Source organism: Olea europaea, chromosome 18, assembly GCF_002742605.1.
Source record: "Olea europaea var. sylvestris chromosome 18, O_europaea_v1, whole genome shotgun sequence".
Classification (NCBI taxonomy): Eukaryota; Viridiplantae; Streptophyta; class Magnoliopsida; order Lamiales; family Oleaceae; genus Olea; species Olea europaea.
This window is the reverse complement of record NC_036254.1, coordinates 10,494,203-10,520,595: the sequence shown is the minus strand read 5'-3', so window position 1 is coordinate 10,520,595 and position 26,393 is coordinate 10,494,203. Positions and strand designations below refer to the sequence as shown.

At 37.5% G+C, this 26,393-nt stretch overlaps 1 long non-coding RNA gene and 1 pseudogene across 2 annotated transcripts; both read right to left on the bottom strand.

Moving 5' to 3' along the window:
* Nucleotides 1-11,821, bottom strand: part of LOC111367430 — a 13,158-nt pseudogene extending 1,337 nt beyond the window's left edge.
* Nucleotides 11,822-12,663: 842 nt separating this feature from the next.
* On the bottom strand, nt 12,664-14,399 carry LOC111367431. Of its 2 annotated transcripts, XR_002697816.1 has the most exons (3): nt 13,639-14,399; nt 13,251-13,381; nt 12,664-12,958 (listed from the first exon to the last, which is right to left on the bottom strand). It is a non-coding gene; the product is annotated as an uncharacterized LOC111367431 (long non-coding RNA). The 2 variants fall into 2 exon arrangements; XR_002697817.1 differs by lacking the exon at nt 13,251-13,381 and having other exon boundaries at nt 13,639-13,729.
* Nucleotides 14,400-26,393: the final 11,994 nt, after the last annotated feature.

The following is a 26,393-nucleotide window of genomic DNA, read 5'->3' as shown; positions in this document are numbered from 1 at the left end:
TTTTTCCCCCCCCCCCCCCCCCCCCCCTTTCATTAAGACAACCCTTGCACCCGAAAATTAGAGAGAAAGAAGAGAGAAAACTTGGAGAGAATTTTACAAGATAGAAGGTTATTCATCTTGGGTATAAATTTAAAGTTATTTTCTTTCTTGGGGTTTAACTTGAGGCTTGTTCAAGTAATCCAAATACATTGATCTTCATATATTCCATTGAAATCATTTCTTCCTCATTTTCTTGTTCTTGAAGTTGTTTGGAAATTTTCACATTATCAACTTTGTTTGATCTTTGGACTATCTTTGGAAGGTGTTTTCCCAACAATTTGGTATCAGAGCTACATCCTAAATCAAGGTGGTTAAGTTTCGATTTTGTGGTGAGTTGCTTGAACTTTGTTGTGCACAAGGTGTTTGTGAAAATTCCCAAGTGAACTTTTGTGGTTTATTTTCGGTAAACAAGTGGATAAATCATGTCTACTAGAGGAATGGTGAAGATTGGGAAGGATGAGATAGAGAAATTCAATGGGAAGAATGATTTTTCATATTGGAGAATGCAAATGAAAAATTTGTTGATTTCTCAAAAGTTGCACAAGGCATTGGCGGGAAAGGAGAAGAAGCACGTTGATATGTCGGACGAGGATTGGGAAGAGCTAGATCTTGAGGCACGAGCGTCTATCATTCTTTGCCTTGAAAGAGATGTTGCTTTCTTGGTTGATAGTGAGGTAACGGCGGCGGAGGTGTGGACAAAGTTGGAGGCGAACTTCATGACGAAGACTTTAACAAATCGGATCTATTTGAAGTCCAAATTGTATACTTGCAAGATGGATGAAGGTACACCAATCCGGGAGTACATCAACAAGTTTGATAAGATCATATCGGACTTGAAAGACATTGATGTGGATGTAGATGATGAGGATCAATCACTTCTACTACTTCTTTTATTGCCAAAGTCTTACGAGAACCTAGTACAAACATTGATGCTTGTGGGTGATAAACTTGTGATGGAGGACACTAGAACGTCACTTCTAGCGGATGATCTTCGAAAGATTGCAACTAGTGACATGTCTACCATTGGTAACAAGGAGCAAGCTCAAGGATTGTTTGTAAGGGGTAGAAGCAATGTGTGACCAAAGGGCAAGGGAGAAAAATCTAGATCGAGTTCTAGACCTGTTGCGGAAAGGTCTTGTTTCAAATGTGGCGAGCTTAGACATTTCAAGGTGAATTGTCCAAACAAAAAGGGTTGGAAGAAGAACAATAAGAACAACAACAGTGGGAAGGTGCAAGTCAAGCAAAAGGTAAGCTATGTCTCGAAAGGAGGGGAAAGCGATGAGTGCTACACCATCTCTTGTGATGAAGAGACCTCCGGTAAGTGAATTCTTGACTCTGGATGCTCTTACCATATGTGTCCAAATAGGAAGTAGTTTACTACCTATAGAAGCACTGATGGTGGAACCGTGTTGATGGGTAATAAGCATTCATGTAAAACGGTGGGGCTTGGTTCAATTAGAATCAAGATGCATGATGAAGTGGTTAGAATATTGATGGATGTTAGACATGTTCCTGATTTGCGAAAGAACCTTATCTCTGTTGGTGCCTTAGACTCCGGTGGTTGCAAGATTGTAACATGGAATGGAGTAAAGAAGGTTGTTCGTGGTTCTTTGATTGTGATGAAGGGTATCCGTGAAGGTAATCTCTATGCTCTTCAGGGTACTACAGTTACTGAAGATGTAGCAGTTGGAACAAGTGGAAGTGGTGGAGACCCATGTGAGTGCACTTGGCTATGACATAGGAGGCTTGGGCATATGTCTGAAAAGGGGCTAGATTTGCTAGTCAAGAAAGGTTTGCTAAAGAACTTGAAGAAGTCTTGCATGGATTTTTGCGAGCATTGCGTGTACGGTAAATCACATCGAGTTCAGTTCCAGCCAAGCAAACATAGAAGTAGAGGCATTCTTGACTATGTGCACACGGATGTATGGGGTTCGGCTTCTGTCACTTCCAAAGGCGGTTCCAAGTATTTTGTTACATTTGTTGATGATTATTCTAGCTATGCTTGGATTTATTTTTTGAAGCATAAGAATGAGGTATTCGACACTTTCAAGAAGTGGAAAGTAATGGTTGAAAATAGAACTGGAAAGAAATTGAAGACACTGAGATCTGATAACAGTATTGAGTATACAGATGGTGCTTTCAAGGAGTTCTGTGGTAAGGAAGGCATTGTGAGACATTGGACAGTAAGAAATACACCGCAATAGAATGGGGTCACGGAAAGACTGAATTGCACATTTCGAGAGAAATCGATGTGTATGCGATCCTATGCTGGTTTGGGTAGAGAATGGTGGGCAGAGTCGGTTGTAAATGCTTGCTACATAGTGAACCGGTCTCCACATTCAAGGTTTGATGGAGATGTACCTTATAGGGTATTGACAGGAGAACATGCAGATTATGAGAAACTCAGAACATTCGGATGCACAACCTACTATCATGTCAACGAGGGAAAGCTTGATGCGAGGGCCAAGAAGGCTATATTCTTGGGGTATGCGGCAGGTGTTAAAGGCTATCGCCTTTGGTGTGTAGAGGATTCTAAGTTCATAATCAGCAAAGATGTTACTTTTGATGAGAACTCCATGGTAGCGTCGTTGAAAGCTACAGTGCCCGGTGGTGATGGTGTTGAGACTACAATGTCTCAAGTTGTTGACATAGAACCTAGAGATCAACCTGATTCTAGGCATGTTCAAGAGGAGCATCAAATAGACACTCAAGATGAGAGTGATGATGCACTTGAACAAGAGGCGGTTCAGCAAGAGAATGTACAGGCACAGCAACAACAGTAGCTTGCAGATAATTTGGCTTCCTCTAGGCCATGCCGTACTTACAAGCAAGTTCTAAAGTTGGAGTCAGATGAACCTTTGAGGCACTATGGGCAGACAAATTTGGTTGAGTATGCACTCTCGGTGGAGGATGATGAGCCTACCACTTTCAAGGAAGCTATTTTAAACAACAATAGCGAGAGTTGGTCGGCGGCAATGGAAGAAGAGATGGAATCACTCCACAAGAACCAAACATGGGAGGTTGTCCCATTGCCCATAGGTAAGAAAGCTATTGGTTGCAAGTGGTTATATAAAAAGAAGGAGGATCCTACCAAACTCGGTGGTACAAGATTCAAAGCGAGGTTAGTGGCTAAGGGGTTTGCACAAAGAGAGGGAGTTGACTACAATGAGATCTTTTCTCCTGTGGTCAAGCACACTTCCATTCGGGTGCTATTGAGTATTGTTGCTCATCATGATCTTGAGTTGGAACAATTCGATGTCAAAACCCCCTTCTTGCACGGGGACTTGGATGAGGAGATCTATATGCATCAACCTGAGGGCTACAAGGTTGAGGATAAGGAACGTCAGGTATGTCGCTTGAGAAAATCACTATATGGATTGAAGCAATCTCTTCGGCAGTGGTACAAGCGATTTGACTCCTTCATGCTAAAGCATGGTTTCTCCAGAAGTGAGTATGACTGTTGTGTTTATATTCGAAAACTTCGGGGAGGTAACTATATCTATCTTCTTCTATATGTGGATGACATGCTTATCGCTTCGAAAAGTAAGGTGGAGATAGATAAGTTGAAATCTCAACTTGGTAAAGAGTTTGAGATGAAGGATATGGGGATTGCTGGGAAAATACTAGGTATGGAGATTAGAAGAGAGAGGACGAACCGGCGAATGTTCTTGAGTCAGAAAGGCTACATTGAGCGGGTTATTGCTAGGTTCGGGTTGCAAGGTGCAAAGTCGGTGGTGACTCCATTGGCTCCACATTTTAGGCTCTCTGGTAAACAGTCTCCTACTACAGCGGAAGAAAAGGTACGCATGAATCGTGTACCTTATGCTAGTGCTGTTGGCAGTTTGATGTATGCCATGGTGTGTACACGCCCAGGTATTTCACAGGCGGTGAGTGTGGTCAGTAGATTCATGGCGAATCCGGGGAAGGCACACTGGGAAGCTGTGAAGTGGATCCTGAGGTACTTAAAAGGTATCGCGGATACGGGTTTATGTTTTGGTGGAGATGCATGTCATATAAGTGGGTTTGTGGACTCGGATTATGCAGGTGATCTAGATAGACGACGATCTACTACTGGATATGTGTTCTGCATACATGGTGCCCCAGTTAGTTGGCGATCGATGTTACAGGCTACAGTTGCTCTTTCTACTACAGAGGCCGAGTATATGGCCATGGTAGAGGGAGTGAAGGAAGCATTGTGGTTATGGGGTCTTCTAGATGATTTGGGGATTGGGCAGGATTGTGTGGACTTGTGGTGTGATAGCCAGAGTGCGATTCACTTGGCTAAGAATCAGGTTCATCATGCTCGAACCAAGCATATCGACGTCAGGTATCATTTTGTGCGTGATGTCATAGAGGAAGGTGATATTTCACTCTCGAAGGTACACACAAATGAGAACCCAGCTGACATGTTAACCAAAGTTGTGACGGGTAGCAAGTTTCAACATTGCTTGGACTTGCTTCACATTAGTCCGTGTTGATATGCCCGAGAGGGCATGGCCCTTCGGGGCGGGGTTGAAATGAGGTGGAGTGTTTATGAAGGTGGAGGTGAACTACGGAGGCTTGATCTCGAGTTTTGGGTACGTAGGCAATCATGATTTGAATGGTGCAGCCGAGTCGGTGCTTGCTTCTTCTTCTTGTGTTCGTCCAAAATTTGAGGTCTATCAAATGATGTACGAGATGGAGAATTGTGAGAAAGGAAGAGAGGAAGGGGGTTGGTTCTGCTGGTTCTGCCGGGCGCCCAGGCGCCACTCACATGGCGCCTAGGTGCCCCGAATATGAAGACAGCCAGGAACCTGGCGCCTAGGCGTCCCGATAGGATATATATATTGCCATTTTCCCCCCTTTCATTAAGACAACCCTTGCACCCGAAAATTAGAGAGAAAGAAGAGAGAAAACTTGGAGAGAATTTTACAAGATAGAAGGTTATTCATCTTGGGTATAAATTCAAAGTTATTTTCTTTTTTGGGGATTAACTTGAGGCTTGTTCAAGTAATCCAAATACATTGATCTTCATGTATTCCATTAAAATCATTTCTTCCTCATTTTCTTGTTCTTGAAGTGGTTGGAAATTTTCACATTGTCAACTTTGTTTGATCTTTGGGCTATCTTTGGAAGGTGTTTTCCCAACACATTCAATGGCAATAAGTCCACAAGTAGTAAACTGTAATTAACATATTCAGTAATACGAACAGGATCCTGCAAGTGAATTGGTAAGATTAAATGGTAAATATTTTTGGGAAGAGTGTTGGACTTGGTACAACATAAGCCCCTCAACTAAGATTCACAATAAAAAAACACTCAAAATGAGTCTTAAAAATATTCACGAAAACACCTGTAACACAAATAGACCGTTAACATATTTCACATTTTCTGATAGCCTGTCTTTCATAAAACCATGTAGAAAGAGCACTGTACACCCAATCCATTTAATATGTGAACACAAATACCCATGTGAGTTGTGCTTAGGTTTGAATTCAACTCAGAAACTTTTTATTCAGAAGATTAGTCCAGGCTCAACAGTATAGACTAATTTTCAACAGAACTGCTATAACAGAAAAGTACACCGAACTGCAGAAGGTGATGCTACAGAAACAACAGGAGCAGAAACCGCCCATTCAAGAACTTTTGGTCCACACGACTAACAGGTTCCTACAGGAAATTATCAGAGGCCACCAAATTAACAGAAACAAGATGAGTATTTGTTGTTGATCAATATTTAGTGACATCTAAACACTTGCAATTGATGACTGTAACTGTAATGTTAAATTTTCTGTTGCATTATGTGGAGGCAAATTAAAATTTAAAGTTATAAATTACATGAAATTGTTGAGATATTAGAACATTTACAAAATTACAAGAGTATCATACCGTTGTGTATGTATTGAGCCTAGTAACCTGGAATCCACGCTTGGCAAGGCCTTCTTCTGAAACAGACAATTTCAATTAGCAGGTTAAATCAGTTTCATATTTCCTTACAGATAAAATTATAAGTTTGAAATAGTAGGATCTAATAAAAGAATTCTCGTGAAGCTGAGTCATACTTGAGTAGACCAGCTCGCATGAGTACAAAAGTAATGCAAAGCAAAACCTACATGTTTCATCATCTAAAGGATCCAACAGGCATTGTATAAATTTTAAGATCTTTGCTTAATTCGAAGATTGATAATTTGTTAAAATGGGCAGTCTAACTAAATTGCAAAATTGGCTTCTCTTAACGGTGGATGTTAAATTTTAATTACTCCATATTGAAACATAATAATTGAATTATAGAACAGTTGGCGATTAAGATTAGCATACTGTATTGATTTAATCATTATACGTCTATTTAACAGCTAAAAGCAGTATTAGGATGGAAAAATAAGAGAAATAAATAAAATTCTATTAAGAATTTTTCAGGTGAATGGGGAGTGGAAAAGCAGCAGCAGCAAGAACATTTGCTTATGACCTTTAATGTGTTCATCCAAATCTCATGGACCATTATGCCCGGGTTCGATAACCAATATTTGAAAACTCTTTTTTCTACAAACTCATTTCCAACCAAACATAAACACAATAAAATATTCTGCAAGTAAATCCAAAACATTTTCTTATTTTTTAATCTCACATTCTCCTAAAAAACACTTTTCAAAACATTGTTTTTCCCAAATAATGGCCATCAAAGCAGGGACGGATCCAAGAACATAATTTAGTGGGGGCGAGACAGAATTATGTAAAAATTATGGCTTAAAATTATGTGAACTACTTCGTAAATGTAAAAAAATGAAGATATAGATTGGGTAGAAAAAGAATATTGTATTGAATTAATGGAAAAGTAGTCATACTTACCCTTTTATTGATACAATACAGTCAATAAAATAGAAAATAAAGCTACAAATATGGAATTGAAATATACAGTTATACAATAATGATTTTTAGGAAATAAATAGGATCCCTATAAATATGAAATATGCAGCCAAGTTTCCCTAAAAATCAGGAAACTGATTTGCCCTAATCTGGTGTGATTCTCAACACTCCCCCTCAAGCTGGTTGGAAGATGTGGTTCATGGCTAGCTTGCTCACCAACGTATCAAACTACTTCTTTGGTAGACCTTTAGTAAGAATGTCTGCTGCCTGTTCAGACCTGGGAATGTAGGGTATAATAATCAGACCATTCTCCAATTTCTCCTTTATAAAGTTTTTGTCAACTTCAACATGTTTAGTTCAATCATGGAGCACTGAATTGTGTGCGATTGCAATAGCATCTTTGTTATCACAAAATACCTTTATAGGTAAGGAACGGGTAGTTTTAAGTTCTTCAAGTAAATGTTTGATCCACAGAACCTCAAAGATACCATGTGCCACTGCCCTACACCCCCACCTCAATACTACTTCTAGCCACCACATTTTATTTTTTACTACGCCAAGTTACAAGATTTCCCCCAACAAAGGTACAATATCCCGAAGTTGATCATCTGTCTATTACATTCCTGTCCAATCTGCGTCTGTAAACACTTCAACTTGGAGATGTCCCCTATTTTCATATAGAATTCCTTTTCATGGTCCCCTTTAAGTACCTTAAAATTCTGTACACAACATCAAAATGTCCTTGATTAGGTGAGTGCATGAATTAACTTAGCATGCTCACTGCAAATGCAATATGAGGACGTTTATGGGAGAGAGAAATTAGTCTCCTAACTAAGCGTTGGTTCTCTCTTTGTCAATCATTTCTTCTAGACTTGCACGCTAAAGCTTCAGATTTGGTTCTATAGGGGTTTCTGTTGCTTTGCAACCGAGTAAACCTGTTTCTTCTAGTAGATCAAGTACGTTCTTTGAGAGATAAAAATACCTTTCTTGGATATAGCAAACTCCATTCCAAGGAAGTATTTAAGAGGACCAAAGTCTTTGATTTTGAAATCACGAGCTAGGGCTTTCTTCAATCTATCAATCTCAACAATATCATCTCCAATCAAAATTATGTCATCCACGTAAACTATTAATATTGCCATTCTACCTTCTCTTGAGTGTTTTTAGAACATTGTATGATCGGCTTAGCTTTACAAATACTTTTGAAGCTTGATGACTTTTCCGAACCTGTCAAATCAGGCCCTAGGATATTGCTTAAGACCATACAATGACTTTTTTAATAGCCAAACTTTCTTTTCTCCAAAGTTTTCTTCGAAACCTAGTGGTAAGTCCATAAACACTTCTTCCTCCAACTCTCCATTTAAGAAAGTGTTCTTTACATCTAACTGTTGCTAAGGCCAGTTAAGATGTACTGCAAGAGAAAGTAACACTCGAATGGAATTGATTTTTGCAACAGGTGCAAAGGTTTCTTGATAGTCAATTCGATAAGTTTGTGTAAAACCTTTAGCAACAGCCTTGCCTTGTATCTCTCAATGCTCCCATCATACTTACATTTGATTGTAAAAATCCACTTGCACCCTACTATCTTCTTTTTCCTAGGTAGATCAACAATTTCCCAGGTTCTATTTTTTTGAAGTGCTTTTATCTCCTCATACACTGCTCACTTCCACTCCGAGTGTTGTAGTGCTTTCTGTATAGTTCTAGGTACAAATAGATGGGAAACATTTGTTGTGAAGGCTTTGTATTTTTCTGAAAGTCTGTGGTAGGACAGATATTTGGCAATAGGATGTTTGGTACAATTCCTAATTCCTTTATGAATGGTAATAGGAATGTCATGATCAAAGAAAGGTAAAGGAGTAGGATTTTTAGGAAGATTACCTGGAATTGAAGACCTAGGAGATGATGATTGACCATGCTCAGAATTGATTGGAAGATTCTAAATATTGGGATTGAACCTACATATAGTGTAAAGACGTAGCTCAGTGGGCATAGGTGGTAAAGTTTTTCCCCTTTTTGTGATACATTTTTACTTGGCATATATAGCTCAGTATTTTTCTTATTTTCTCTAGGTAAAGTATTCATTTCCTAATTTATTTGAGGGAAAAAAGAAACTAGTTTTGGTTCTTCTTGTTGCCAAAACTAATCATCATTTAGATTCTTCCCCTGAAGAAAGGTTTTAGTATAAAATGGAGTTGTTTCAAGAAATTGAACATCCATACTAATATGAAATTTTTTAGTGTCGGGATTAAAACACTTATAGCCTTTTTTATTAGGAGAGTAGCCTAAAAAATACATTTTTCAGCTCGTAGACAAATTTGGATCGAAGATGGGATGGAACATGAATGAACATCGTACAACCAAAAAGTTTTGAAGGGAGATTATTGATGAGACGTGTGTTTGGAAAAGATTTTTTAAGAGTTCGTAAAGGAGTTTTATAGTTCAAAACCCTAGTGGGCATTCTATTATTCAGATAACAACTTGTTAAGATTGAATTTCCCCAAAGATATTTAGAAACATTCTTATGAAACATAAGAGCGCTAGCAACTTCAAATAAGTATCTATTTTTACGTTCTGCAATTCCATTTTGTTGAGTATCCCTACAAATAGATTGATGAACAATGCCTTTTTCTTGTACAAAAATTTCCTAAACATTCATTAAAAAATTATATTCCATTGTCACTTCGAAGAACACTTATTTTAGTTTGAAATTGGTTTTCGACCAAAGAGTAAAAAATCTTTAAAAAATTTTGCAACTTCATTTTTTGAATTCATTAAATAAAGCCAGCATAGGCGTGTATGAACATCAATGAATGTCACAAACCATTTTTTTCAGGTTGAAGTGGTAATCTTAGAAGGATCCCAAACATCACTATGTATTAGATAAAAATGTTTTGAAGCACAAAAAAGTTTAATTTTATAAAAGTTTCGATGGCTTTTAGCCAGGAAACAAGTTTCACAAACCAAAGAGTTACAATCCACTCCTTTAAATAAATCTAGAAATAAGTACTTTAAATAGGAAAAAATAGGATGTCCTAGTCTATTATGCCATAGTATTATTTGATCATAAACAAGATTTAATTGGATACCACCAATAAAACCCTGAGCTTGTTTATTCCTAACACAGTTGTCATTAAAATAGTAGAGATCTATCATTCTAGTACTGCAAATCATCATCCCCACATTTAAATCCTTAAATTCACAACAAGAGACACCAAAGATAACACGACAGTTAGAATCTTTAGATAAATGACATACTGACAAAAGGTTACAAGAGAGTTTTGAGACATGTAAAACAGATTTCAGAATATTTTTTTCTCATAAACGAATGAAACATGGCCAGCAATGGAAGATAAATTTCCATCTGCAGTACGTACTTTTTTATTTCCAGAAAAGAGTTCATAAGATATAAACAAATGGGATAGATTAGTTATGTGATGAGAGGCACCTGAATCATGATCCAAGATGTAGATAATGAAGAGTAGGCACACAAAGTTCTACTTGTTTGAACCAAGGATGCTACAGGAGTACCGGGAGTCGGTGGAGCAGATTTCAGTAGCTTTAGGAGTTGTTCTATTTGTTCTTCACTGAGAGAGGTGGTCTCACAGTATGTGCTTTGGTTAGGGCATGATTCGAATTAGTTTTATTATTCTTCCACTCTACAGGTTTCCAATTAGCAAGTTTTCCATGCAGTTTCTAGCAAGTTTCGTAAGTATGTCGTGATTTATTGCAAAAATCACACCAAACCTTCGATTCGTCATCTTGACGACGCTAAGTATTAGGGACACACAGGGGTGGATCTAAAATTATTTTTCAGTGGGGAAGAGATGGAAAATTGGCTAAAATAAATTGTGAAAAAACCAAAAAAAAAAAAATCTGAGAATTTAAATTTAATAAGGTCGAATTGAAGGTTTTTGAAAAATCAATGGGGGCGGCTGACCGCCCTCGTACTTAGTGGGTTCACCCCTAGGGGCACGATGGCAGCAACAGCAATCCCCATTAATGTCGAATTTTCCACCAGTCCAGCAATGATTTTCTTGCCAAGCAGGACATTTCTCCTGCTTTCTTCACGTCGAACTTTAGAAAAAAACTTCACCGAGGGAAGGAAGAGGTTTACAACCTCAAATCCTGCCTCCTACTTCATCAAAATTAACATTGAGTCCAGCCAGAAATTTGAAAATTCGTGAGATCTCCTTTTTCTTAAAGTAATTGCAACCATCCATGTTCTTCCACTCATGGTCATCATTGAATAAATCAAGGAAACTTTGAGAATATTAAAATATTTAGTGACGAAATTCTCACCTTGACGGACTTCCCCCAATTTGAGTTGTAACTCATATGTTTGGGATTGATTTCCAAGGACTGAATACATCAAGGTGACATTATCCCACAGGGCTTTAGCAATAGGACAATACATGTGGTTTGCACTTATTTCCTCCTCCATAGAATTCACTAACCAGGCCATTATCATGGAGTTTTCAGCATCCTAAACAGCATGGCCAACATCAGTTTTTCTGGCTCTACAATGTCATCAATTAAGTAACTGATTTCCCCCTTCACTCTAATATATATTCGAACGGATTGGATCCACCTGAGAAAATTGTTCCCATTGAGTCGAATCGTGGTGATTTGGACGGAATGAGAGAGAGGTTCAGTTGGAGGTTTAGAGGAGTTGATATTGGCACCAGTGGTAGGGGTTGATTTAGAGATTTCTGACGTGGTAATGGGTAGGAAGAACCCAAAAAAAAAAAAATAGAGGCCAATTATGTCGGCTTTGATACCATATAGATTGGGTAGAAAAAGAATATTGTATCGAATGAATGGGAAAGTAGTCATAGTCACCCTTTTTTAGATACAATACAGTCAATAAAATAGAAAATAAAGCTACAACTATGTAACTGAAATATACAGCTATACAATACTGATTTTTTGAAAATGAATAGGATCCCTATAATTACGAAATATACAGCCAAGTTTCCCTAAAAATCAGGAAACTGATTTGATTTGGTGTGATTCTCAACAGAAGGGCCTACTTTGTAAATGTAAAAAATGAAGGGCCCAGTCATGGGTCCGCCACTGCATCAAACCTGCGCTAAAACACTTCTTTACCAACCCACTCTGAGTATACTCATTGTGATATCCCGGTGCTCTACATAGTGTTTCACCATGTATTTTGGAGTTATTCCAATTCAATAAACCAACTTTCATAAATTCATAGCTTGTAATAATCTTTGGCTTCCTTTTTTTATTTTTGGTTTTTCTAATCATTGCTGCCTATAGATCCGATAGTCATCAGTTTATGCCCATGAAAGAATCAGATATGAATTTTTTCCAGTTTATGTTTCAAAAAGTCACATTCTTAACCTTTTCAAGCAAGTCAACATAAGAATTATAAAATATTAAGATAGTCAAGCTAAATATTGTTCTCAGGAACATCCTCAGGATGCCACAGCTTCTAAGTTTGACATTTGATTTGTTTAAGCAGCATTTTCCATCATAACAATCCTGACCCAAAGGGAACTTCCTTCATGTTGACACACGTGGAGAGCAAAAGGTAAAGGGAAAAATTAAGGTTATGATAAGATCCTAGCTAATGTGGTTGATAAACTGCAGATTCTGGATGCTAATGCAGAGGATTAGTTGCTGCTACTGCTATTGTTTGTTGCTACTGCTACTGGAAGAAAACCGCTAGACCAACTGGGAAGTGTTATGAAGTAATTTGTCCGGTAAAACACTGAAATTGTAATGTGACTGCAAGATGTCCATGGAGTTACTGGAATAGTATATTGTAAAGATAGATGAATTGTATTGATATTAACTGGAATGAAAGTCATGAAATTAAACATAATCAAAGGCATTCGAGAGGCCTTGATCTCTCCCCCACTTTTTCTAAACAATTCATTGAATCCCCTCTAATTCCCCTCTCCCATCTTATTTATAGAGTTTTCCTCTAACTGACTAATGACCATTCTAGAATAATAAATGACGTGCCAACATCCATGTGAAGTTTACTTCCAAGCATCAAGAAAAACTAGAGCGGCTTCAGGTGAAGTTATGACAATCCAATCAAATGCAGTATCTGCAGCAATAGATAAGCAAGAAAAAATCATAATGTGCATCCATTGTAGAATTTGTGAATTTAAATAGAAGTAACTGTCATGAAACATGTGTAAGAGGGGGAAGGGGGATTGAGAGAGTTTTATTTTCTGTCTGATCACAACATTCATTTCAAAGCAACTAAGAACAAGCATTCAATTTAGCAATTTACTTCCGCGGGAGACTAGATACACAAGATCTGGCATTCACACCAAAGTCAGAAAGATAATAACAACAATGTGCATAGAGAAATTTAATCCATGTGAATTTACAACCTGTGATTGGATAACCTTGGTACCTTGTGCCTCACAGCCCAAAAGGAGGAGCTGTCTCTCTTCACGAATCTAACTGAAATGTGGCCAAGATATTTACTATTTACGGTCAATGAGGAATCAAGTTTGACAACCTGTGCATTAACATCTTATGTGCACCCATATGAATCGTCTTTAAAGATGTAAGATAAAAACAATAATGACACAAAACACAATAGGGATCACAGATTAACTGATGAAGCAAACGTTCTAAACAAACCCTCACAATAAAAATAAAAAAAATTAAAAAAAAAAAAAAAAAAACTGTCTCTGAAATGCACGTAACGTGAACAAATGCATCCAGATAATCTAAAACAATCTCCTATAACCATCAATCATGTCAGAAACTTACCACTCAACACAGAGGGAAGTCTATCAGAATCAGGCAACTTCTTGTGCTGAATGAGAGGAAGCTCAAGACAGTTAATTCCATGTTTTGCCTGTATTACGGTAGAGTAAATTGTAGCACAAGGTTACAGTTAACAATGAAAAGAAGGCAAACACAGGGTGGTAATACACATCAAATCAATAGTAATTTGTATTAGCATCTTGAGAGTATAATAGCATCATCAAAGGATTAACCATGTGAAAAGAATGTGAATCATCATAAAAAGAATTAAAAGACCTGTGGAGCCACTACTAAAGCCCAAGACATGATCTTTACTCAAAAAAGGGGAAAATTACTTTTCAAATCGATTTCTTTCCAGGTCGCAAGTGAAAATTTTGATGAGTCGCGACAAGTTAAAACTCATACATCTTAAATGATATTGTCTCACATTCCCACGGGACCACGAAAAAATGATGTAAATCCTATTAGATTATTATGATTATTTTCCATATTTAGATTCTTATTTTGGGAAAAATTATCAGGGTTTATTTACTGGATTTCCGAGGATTTTATTATATATTTATTTACTAGATTCTCTAGTATTTGATTCATTGTTTCCTATTTAGAATAGGTTTTTCAAAACCCCATATGAAGGAGGTTTGTGCATTGTAATAGATACAAATTTGACATAAAATAAACTTGATATTCACTCCCTAAATTCTCTTTTTCTCTCCCTCTTCTTCTCTTTCTCCTCTCTTTTCTTCTTTCTTTCTCAATATTCTTCTTGTTCATTTTCCTTTTCCCTTTCCCCCCTCTTCTTCCTCTCTCTTAAATCTGCTTCTAATGTCTCTTCTTCACTTTCTACATATCTCCTTCTCTTTCCCCCTCTTCTTCTCTTTTTCCCCCATTTCTCTTATTCTCTACCCTTTTCCCTTCTTCTATAATCCTACTATTTGGTTTTATTGCAGTATACATCAATTTTCCCTTCTTCTATAATTCTACTATTTGGTTTTATTGCAGTATACATCAATTTGATAGCAGAGCAAGTCATTTCCGTTGTACACAAATTTCATGTTGAAATTCAAAATTTACACACACTTCCTTTGCCATCTTCAACCACCCAAAAATCTCCCCAACCACAACTCAAAAGAAGAAAATCAGCCAACTAATTTAGGATTTGACATCAAGCAATCAATTTCATTATTTGGTCAGAAAGAAAGATAGTCCTCTTTGCTTAGAATTGGAGTCGAGTTCTTTCAATTAGGGAGAAATGATAGAAATCCTTTCTTTCTCAATATTCTTCTTATTTGTTTTCCTCTTCCTTTTCTCCCTCTTCTTCCTCTCTCCTAAATTCTGCTTCCGTCTATCTATTGTTGTTCCTTTTCTATCTCTCTCCTTCTAACCAACCCCCTCCCCCCAATTCTTCACTTTTGCCCTCTTCTTTCTATTCACTCCCCCTTCTTCTATAATTCTACTATTTGGTTTTATTGCACTCTATGTCACAAAGTATAGAATCCCAAATAATTCTAGACACCTTAGTGGCACTAAGACATAAATATTGGTTGACTAAAGTATACTTTAGATTTTTAGTCTCATTTGAGACCTATTTTCGACATAGGAAACATTTGATTTGGAAAATGATATCTGAATAAAAGTTGTAGCTCTTTGAGTTAGCTTTCCAACTCACTTTGAATTACCTCAATCGGATATCGGGAGAAAAAGTTATAATAGAAACACTGAAAGCTGTGCAGTGTCAACCGGACTACAACCGGTCGACCGAAACTGCCTGAAATGAAAATTCTCGTTTTTCTCTAGAATTTAAATATTTATTTTCATCAATTATTTTCTCAAAGGGCCACCCACATTTTTTGCAATAAAAACCTCACTAAATTGAAGCATTTAACCTCAAATTTAAATGGCACCCATGTTTTCTCTCTCAAATGAAATTTGACCCTTCATTTGCTTTAAGTTATGGAATATTTACCTATAAATAGAGACCTCATTTCACTCATTTTTTCTCACACCAAAAGCAAGAGCTTTTACAAACAAAAGAAAGAGTTTTCAAGAGAGAAAAAGAGAGAGAGGAAAACTATTTTTCCTAGAAGTTTAAGAAGTGTCTTCAAGCATCAATTCTCAACGATTTTCAAACATCCAAGGAGTGCATTTCTTTCAACATCCAAGTTTCATCGAAGTTTTCAATCCAAGTTTTCAAAGTTTCAAAAGCATCAATCAAGGTAGGTAGAGGTGCAATGTGTTTAATCGTGTTAAGTCATAAGTTTCGATTCATGTTAATGTTTGTATGTTAAATGGTACTCCGGTACGGCATATCCCTCTATGTTAATGATTGTATGTCAAATGGTACTCCGGTACGGCATACCCCTCTATGTTGAAGAAATGTTCGTATGTCAAATGGTGCCCTCGGGTACGGCATACCCCTTCATGTTAAATGGTGCCTCCGAGTACGGCATGTATGAAAAGTTATAAAGTTAATGTTTTGAAATGTATAGCTTGATTACGAATGCACCTATGGCACCTATTGAGTTTTTCAACTCACGGGTTTAATCCCATCTCTACAGATTGAAGGAATTCTACCTTAGGCATGAATGGAGGAGAAGATGGAGAATGATGTAACGAGCCCATGGAAATCCGGTGAATAAGTGATTTAGATTTATTTTTATGAAATGTTTTCCAATGTTATTTCTTTAAAGTTTTGAATAACGTAGAATGCGAGAACAAGTTATGTTTTCTTCAAATAAATTACATTTTGTTATTTTGAAAAATGATTCAGTGTTTTTGTTTAAAGTATTTGCAGTATTGTTATTTAAATTATTATCCGAAGATGTAAGCTTCCACTAAAACGTATACACTTGTTACTAAACCACCGGTTAAGTTAAGTAAAGTAAGTAGCGTTCCGGTCTACTAGGGGTCGGGACGTTACAGCGTGGTATCAAAGCAAGGTTTAGCCTGTTCTGTAGATCAAGTATTTTTTTTTTAAAAAAACAAAAGGAAAATGAAAAGTTTAAGTTAAGGTATTCCATGGCATCGTGCATCCATCCATCAATCTCATCCTATGGCCTAGGTATGTTTATGTTTAAAGTTAATGATTATGTTTATGTTATGATGTTTTGATATGATTTAGAGATGTGTTATTTAAAGATATGTAATGAACTTGGGTAAAAGTTAAGGGTTTAAAGGAAATTGCATGATATGAAAGTTTAAATATTTGCATGTTTTCTTTAAGCAAAAAAAAGTATGATGTATGTGAAAATGCAACAGACATGGCTCGTAGAACGGCTAGGGCATATAGAGAAGCATTGAACTGTAGAATTGCTATCCATTCCTATGAAAACTATGTAACTGATCTGACCTGATCGCTTAGCGAACATGTGTATGACATCCATGAGAGATGCATGAAGACGGTTAATGCTGGTATGGAGATCACACATATTGAGGCCATAAATAACCTCATACACTCCCTCCCACCTCAATGGGGAGATATGGGAGTCACGGTTAGAGATGAAATGTTAGCAAGCAACCCAAACCTATTCGAGTTTGAGAGGTATTGCCATGCCCTGATTGATTTGTGGGATGATGTAACCCACGAGGAGCCTGAGGAGGAAGCTTTGGCCGAGGAAGAAGATCTCGAAGAAGAACTCGAGGATGATTTAGAGAATGATCCTGAGCCTGAGCCACAAGTTGAGATGAACATAGAGCCAAACCTGATGCGGAAGACTCCTCGAAGATGAAGCTCCACCAAAGAAGATCCGTAGAACTTATAGGGATTAGATTTAAATCCTTGTAATAGCTTCCCTTATATCAAGAAATAAAATACTATCTTCTTTGCTTTAGTATTTGAAGAATGAAACTAATAAGAACCATATGCTTTGTCTAAAAGAAATGGCCCGCGCAAACCAAAACTTGATAAGAGACCTCCTCCGAGCGGTTCAAGACCTAGGCAGGCAAAACCCGAACCAAGCTCAACCCCTACCACTAGCTCCTAATGTTCCAAATCATACTTCAGTGGTCAAGCAATTTCGAAGGCACAAGTCCCCTACCTTCAACAAAGCAGCTGATCCACTTGCAACCGAGGAGTGGCTTCACAAGTTGGAGCGTATATTCCGATTGATAGGGTGCACAAACGCTTAGAAAGTTCAGCGTGCTGAGTTCATGTTCTCCGGTAATGCAAGTCACTGGTGGGTCTCAATGTCAAGGACAAGGACCCCTAAGCAATAAGAAGAATTGACTTGGGAGCAATTCAAAGGAGAAGTAATGGACAAGTATTTTCCCCAGTCTTTGAGGGATCACAAAGAAAGTGAATTCCTCCAAATCAAGCAAAAGACTATGTCCCTGACTGAGTATGAGAGGAAGTTTGATCAACTTTCAAAGTATGCTCCACATCTGGTGGATACGGAAGATAAGAAGGTACATTAGAAGTTAGTATTCCTTCGGACAACCCTTTGAATACTGATAGGATAGCCAAGTCAGTAAGTATCAAAGTTGAGGGAAAACTAATGGAAACGAACCTATACATGATAGAAATGAAGGATTTTGATGTAATACTAGGCATGGATTGGTTAGGTTGTAATTACGCCACCATCCGATATAAGGAAATGGAAGTATCATTTTAGAAACCAGGAGAGGAACCATTTTCGTTCCTTGGAATGAAGACGAAACCCCTTATTCGACTAGTATCGGCTTTACAACTTGAGAAGATGTTGAGAAAAGAACACATGTCAAGGATATCTAGTAAGTATCGCAAGAGGGAAACAAGAGACAATAAGGGTTGAAGATGTACCAGTAGTACGGAAATTCGTAGATGTGTTTCTAGAAGATCTATCTGGCATTCAACCCGATAGACAAGTGGAATTCACCATAGACCTAATTCCCGGGGTGGTACCAGTATCTAAGGCCCCATATCGAATGGCCCCAAAGGAGCTACAAGAATTAAAGAAGCAGTTGCAAGAACTCCTAGATATGGGCTTCATAGGACCAAGCGTATCTCCATGGGGTGCGCCAGTGTTGTTTGTAAGGAAGAAAGATGGAAGCATGAGGATGTGCATCGATTAGAGGGAGATAAATCGATTAACCATCAAGAATAAGTACCCACTCCCGAGGATCGAGGATCTGTTAGATCAACTGAAAGGAGCTAAGGTATTTTCCAAGATCGATTTACGATCGGGATACCATCAACTGAAAGTAGAGACAAAGGATATACCTAAGACAACTTTTAGAACTCGATATGGACACTACGAGTTTACGGTGATGCCGTTTGGGCTAACCAATGCACCTGTAGTGTTCATGGACATGACGAATTGAGTGTTTCATCAATACTTGGATAAGTTTGTTATAGTCTTCATCGATGACATTCTGATATATTCCAAGAGTAAGGAGCAACATGAAGAGCACTTGAGAATAGTCTTAGAGGTATTACGCAAGGAGAAGTTGTATGCCAAATTCAAGAAGTGCGAGTTTTGGCTTGAACGAGTTGGATTTCTTGGACATGTAGTTACTGCCCAAGGGATTGAAGTAGATCCAGCAAAAGTAGAAGCAGTAACCAACTGGAAAGCACCAACAAATGTTGGCGAAGTACGGAGTTTTCTAGGATTGGCTGGATTTTATAGGAAATTCATAGAAGGATTTTCCAAAATAGCTGAACCAATGACGCAGCTTACAAGGAAGGGAGTAAAATTTCAATAGACAGAAAAATGCGAACAAAGTTTCCAAGAACTTAAGCAGAAGTTGATATCAACACCTATATTAACAATACCTCAAGATACGAAAGGGTTTGTTATATACAGCGACGCATCCAAGCGAGGATTGGGATGTGTACTAATGCAGAATGGAAAAGTGATAGCCTATGCTTCAAGACAATTGAAGAAACATGAGCAGAACTACCCGACGCATGATTTAGAACTTGCAGCGGTAGTACACGCTTTGAAGATATGGCGACACTACTTGTATGGACGGAAGTGTGATATCTACACAGATCACAAAAGTCTCAAGTATTTCTTCACATAGAAGGAATTGAATATGCGACAAAGACGATGGTTGGAATTGGTGAACGATTACGACTGCACTATTCACTACCATCCGGGTAAGGCTAATGTTGTGGCCGACGCTCTAAGTAGAAAATCAATGGGACAATTGACGTCACTACCCACCTCTCAAGTGGAGTTAGTTAAGGACTTGGAAAAGTTGCAGATCGAAGTGGTTATCACACCAGGACAAGTCACTGCTCGTCTAGCAGCTTTAATAATTCGACCTACTCTTAGAGATCGAATTATAGAAGCACAAAATAAAGACTCATTTTTGCAGAAGATTAAGAATGAAATTGGTACTGATAAGAAAAAGGACTTTGGAGTAGCTGAGGATCAGGCATTGATATTTAGAGGAAGAATTTGCGTGCCTAAGGATGAAGCCTTAAGAAATAAGATATTGAAAGAAGCTCATTCCACCCCGTACACCGCACATCCCAGTGGTACAAAAATGTATCGAGATCTTCGAGATACATTTTGGTGGAGAAATATGAAAAGAAGTATAGGGCTATACGTGCAGAAGTACATAGTATGTCAATAGGTTAAGGTAGAACACCCAAAACCAACTGGATTGTTAAATCCACTAGATATACCTGAATGGAAATGGGAAAATATCACGATGGACTTTGTGGTTGGATTCCCAAATTCAGCAAGAGGAAATAATGCTATATGGGTAGTAGTGGATCGACTAACGAAGTCAGCTCATTTTCTTCCAGTGAAAACGACATTCAGTTTGGACCAATTGGCACAGTTGTATATTAAAGAGGTTGTGAGATTACACGGTGTACCTGTATCCATTTTATCTGACAGAGACCCAAGGTTCACGTCCAAATTTTAGAAAAGTATACAAGGAACTATGGGAACGAAGCTGAACTTTAGTACAGCATATCACCCTCAGTCCGATGGTCAGTCTGAAAGGACCATCCAAACTTTGGAAGACATGCTGAAAACATGTGTTTTGGATCTAGGAGGTAATTGGGAGTCATACTTACCTCCAAGCAACTATTGGAATGGTACCATACGAAGCTCTCTATGGTAGAAGATGTAGATCCCCTATTCATTGGGATGAAGTCAAAGTCGAAGAGAAGAGAGTTTTAGGACAAGAAATAGTTGAAAGGACAGTCGAGGTAATCGATAAGATCTGTGCAAGAATAAAGGCAGCACATGATCGACAAAAGAGCTATGCAGATACAAGGATGAAGGATTTAGAATTCCAAGTTGGGGATAAAGCGTTTCTGAAAGTAGCATCGATGAAAGGTGTACTTAGATTTGGAAAGAAAGGCAAGCTATGACCCCGGTATATCGGACCTTGGATAGAGTCGGAAATGTGGCTTACCGACTAGCTTTGCCACCTGAATTATCGGCAGTGCACAATGTGTTCCGTATATCGATGATAAAGAAGTATGTACATGATCCTAATCATGTAGTTAGTTATCAAACCTTGGAGGTACAGAAAGATTTGTCGTACGAGGAACTACCGATCAAGATATTGGATCAAAAAGTGTATAAACTAAGGAATAAAGAGATTCAGTTGGTTAAGATACAGTGGAATTATCACGGCGTAGAAGAGCCACTTGGGAAAAAGAAGAAGAAGCCAAAGATAAGTATCCAATACTATTCGCCCAATCAGAAGGTAAATTTTGAGGATGAAATTTTAATTAAGGTGTGGGGGATGTAGAACCCCAAATAATTCTAGACACCTTAGTGGCACTAAGACATGAATATTGAATGACTAAAGTATACTTCAGATTTTTAGTCTCTTTTGAGACCCATTTTCAACATAGGAAACATTCAATTTGGAAAATGATATCTAAATAAAAGTTGTAGCTTTTTGAGTTAGCTTTCCAACGCACTTTGGATTACCTCAATCGGATATCGGGAAAAAAAGTTATGATAGAAACACTGAAAGTTATGCAGTGTCAACCGGACTACAACCGGTCGACCGAAGCTGCCTGAAATGAAAATTCTCGTTTTTCTCTAGAATTTAAATATTTATTTTCATCAATTATTTTCTCAAAGGGCCACCCACGTTTTTGGCAATAAAAACCCCCCACTAAATTGAAGCATTTAACCTCAAACTTAAATGGAAACTATGTTTTCTCTCTTAAATGAAATTTGACCCTTCATTTGCTTTAAGTTATGGAATATTTACCTATAAATAGAGACCTCATTTCACTCATTTTTTCTCACACAAAAGCAAGAGTTTTTACATACTAAAGAAAGAGTTTCCAAGAGAGAAAAAGAGAGGGAGGAAAACTATTTTTCTTAGAAGTTTAAAAAGTGTCTTCAAGCATCAATTCTCAACGGTTTTCAAACATCCAAGGAGTGCATTTCTTTCAACGTCCAAGTTTCATCGAAATTTTCAATCCAAGTTTTCAAAGTTTCAAAAACATCAATCAAAGTAGGTAGAGGTGCAATGTGTTTAATCGTGTTAAGTTATAAGTTTCGATTCCTGTTAATGTTTGTATGTCAAATAGTAATCTGGTATGGCATATCCCTATATGTTAATGGTTGTATGTCAAATGGTACTCCGGTACGGCATACCCCTTTATGTTGAAGAAATGTTCGTATGTCAAATGGTGCCCTGGGGTACGGCATGCCCCTTCATATCAAATGGTGCCTCCGGGTACGGCATGTATGAAGAGTTATAAAGTTAATGTTTTGAAATGTATAGCTTGATCACGAATGCACTTATGACACCTATTGAGTTTTTCAACTCATGGGTTTAATCTCATCTCTACAAATTGAAGGAATTCTACCTCGGGCATGGATGGAGGAGAAGATGGAGAATGATGCAACGAGCCCATGGAAATCCGGTGAATAAGTGATTTGGATTTATTTTTATGAAATGTTTTCCAATGTTATTTCTTTAAAGTTTTGAATAACGCAGAATGCGAGAACAAGTTATGTTTTCTTCAAATAAATTATATTTTGTTGTTTTGAAAAATGATTCAGTGTTTGTGTTTAAAGTATTTGAAGTATTGTTATTTAAATTATTATCCGAAGATGTAAGATTCCGTTAAAACGTATACACTTGTTACTAAACCACCGGTTAAGCTAATTAAAGTAAGTAGCGTTCTGGTCCACCAGGGGTCGGAGCGTTACACAAAGCCCATTAACTTCAATATTTATTCAGTTCTTTCTGCCAAAAAAAAAAGGAAAAAAAATTCAAATACTATGCATAATATGTAGAGGTCCACTCATAAGCATGTGTCCTTCCTTTAGCCACCACTATTCTTGGTGCCACAAATAGCCCAATGAATAAATGTTGAAATAAAATCATATACTACACGTAATATGCAGAACTCCACTCATAAACCCTTAGCCAATCACTTCATATGCAAGGTATCCTTCCTTTCGCTACTTTATTCTTGGTGTCATAGCCAACTTGACGATTATCTAAAACCAATTTAGAATTTTCAACGCACAGATAGTATCTTCTAAATCCACTCTGAAATCATTACCATGCCTTGGGCCTCGTACGATTTTCCATAAATGATCAGGGGTATAAACATTTCCATATGCTACTGGCACCATTTCCATAGGTATAAACAATGGATGATTAGTGGGGAAGGCCGCTGCTCCTCAGATTAGTAGAGCGAAGCTCGAAAACTTGAGTCATCAAAAGAAATGGATGACCATCAAAGAACACTTTACGAACACCTAATACCTCTGTTGCACGGACACTTCATCTAGGATGGCACATCATTGAATAAATGAGTTGAATGGCTTACTTTGGCATAAATTTTGAGTGGGACCTGGTTGTTTATTTTGGAAGATCAAGATTGATTTGTGTTCGTCGTGAGAATATTGAAATCATATATTTACTTGTCAAATATGATGCTTGGGTGAATGAAAAATTGGAGCTCAAAGTGTGCCAATTGAAAGGAGTTTATGTGTTTGAAGGACACCAATTAAGGTTTGTTCCACATAGAAAAATAATGAAGGCAAATACCACCTCATATAGGATTACACTTTGAAGGGTGTGATCATATATAGCATAGAGGCTCTCATCACGTGCGCACGTAAGAGGTACAAATCATAGACCGAAATAGGTTTCGAACCTTGAACTTGTGTGTGGGCTCAACCTGTACACACATATGTCAGACCGAAGGGACCAAAATTGAGCCCTTAGGAAGGCCTACGTTTTGTCAATTTTTTCCTCCAACTGACCTTTTAACTTCTAAAACTATTGAAACTCCAAGAGTTATGGATGAGATAATACACTTATAGACAGATTTAACTCACCATTCATGGGGTTAAGTCTATATGGAACTCGTTTTCCATATCCCACACAAGAATCAATACTTTGTCTGCATGCTACATAGTTTTACAGCTCTCTATTTGGTCGAAAAAAAATTTCTTTTCAATTTTGGTGATATTGTTCGGATACTAAGTCAGTTCACCGGAGTAGTATATGCAGTGCTTAGACTCTACTTATTTTTCGTTGTATCCTAGGAAACAGATGCTCAAACTAAGCCTCAAGCACGTAGAGTGAGGAGGCCAATTTGTTTTAAAGAAACTGTGTTTATTTAGACTTCGATTGAAAGTTCATTTGCTCTTTTATCACTTTCTACAATTTTAAATTATTTGTTCTACTCTTACTGCTATTGATAAATTTATTTTAATCGGCAACGTTGTGGGTAATTGAAAAAATATTTAGAGTTGACAATATATTCATGTAGCATACCATGCCGTACTAAAAACAACTATTATTCTATCTTTCATTAGCTGATATTACGTGTTCCATACGATATCTTATTCTCGTAGACCATAGTTGAAATATATCATTAGCAATATTGTGAGTAACATCCGATACATGTCGAATACCGATACTTCTCAAACACACTAGTGGTAATTTTTCTTTCTTTATCAAAAATATCGTATATTTTTAATTCAAATTTATTATTAAATAATAAAGAAATATTCATATTTAAAAAATTTCAATAAGAAAAATTAATAACAAGTATCAAAATAAAATTACTCTATATAAATAACAAATCTCGACATACACAGGTATGATTGAGGAAAGAATTGAAGATTATATTATTTCCTCCATATATGTTAAAATGATTTTGTATAAATTTATAGGTGAGAATCCAATCTATACATGGTAAAAACTGTGATATGGAAATAACTATAAAAGAAAATTCTTTGTGTTGATTGTCGTTGATTGTTGTTGATGAGCTGGCTATAATACTCCCCCTCAAGTTGGAGCATGGAGGCCCGTATTGTCCAACTTGGACCAAAAGAAGACAAATAATTCACGTCCCAATGGTTTAGTAAAAAGATCAACTACATGTTCAGAGCTTGAAACATAGGAGGGAGTAATAAGACCAGATTTGATTTTTTCACAAACAAGATGGCAATCTAATTCAATGTGTTTGGTGCGTTCATGGAAGACCGGATTATGTGCAATGTAGATTGCTGCTTGATTGTCACAATGAAGCAGAATAGGTTGTGGATGCAACACAGTAAGTTCCTGTAGAAGGAGGCGAAGCCAAACAAGTTCACAAGTTGTAGTGGCCATCGCACGATATTCAGCTTCAGCAGAAGAGCAAGAAACAATTGTTTGTTTCTCGGTGCGCCAAGAGATGGGGCTATCGCCCAATTTGATGATGAAACCAGTTGTGGAACGTCGTGTGAGTGGACAACTTGCCCAATCAGAGTAACAAAAAGCAGATATCTGAAGGTTGCAGTTGGATGGAAAGAAGAATCCATAACCAGGTGTTGTTTTCAGATAGCGGAGCCAGCGTATAGCAGCATGTAGATGAGGCTTGCGAGGAGTGTGCTTAAACTGACTCAAAATGTTGACTGCAAAGGTAATATCCAGATGAGAGATGGTCAAATAGATCAAACCTTTGATGCTCGGACTCTTCGAAATGGTTGAAATACCCGTGTCGGACACGACACGACAAGGGTATGCGTATGGGATATGTGTAGAATCCTCCAAATTTAAATCGGACATTTCGCCCTTTTTTTTACTTCTTCTTTTTTCTTTTCATTTTCTTTCCCGTTTCCTATAATTGAAAACTAAACCCCAAAATTGTATTTTATTAGTCTTAACATCTTATTTAATACTCATTTCCTTTTTATGAACTATTGATTTTAGTCTATTCAAAATGACATCTTGGGTTAATATAAAAAAATTGAAGCTTGAAAGACGTACCCACGTACCCGTGTCCGAAATTTGGATTCTTTTTAACCATGTCCCCGTATCCTATATTTTAAAAAATAAAAGATTTGATACTTAGATAAGTACCCGTACCCGATACCCGTACCCGAGTCCGAGCATTATAGGATCAAATGACCAATCAAGTGTCGATATGAGCTAGGATCGTCCATAAGATCACCATCTGAGTCATTAAGTTTGCAATGTCGTTCCATGGGAAAATATGCCGAGCGAGAGCCAAGTTCACCTGAATCAGTAAGAATGTCCAAGGTATATTTCATTTGATTGATAAATATGCCTTTAGGAGATCGAGCAACTTCAATCCCTAGGAAATATTTGAGATCGCCAAGGTCTTTAATTTTGAAGGTCTATGCAAGATGGCGTTTGATAGAACTAACGGCAGAGCTGTCATTACCAGCAACAATGATATCATGAACATAGACAAGAGCGGCAGTAAAGGTTGTACCCTTGGTTTTGATGAAGAGACTATGATCAGCAGCAGATTGATCAAAACTTGTAAGGATGAGAACATGGGATAATTTTGAATACCACTGACGTGAGGCTTGTTTGAG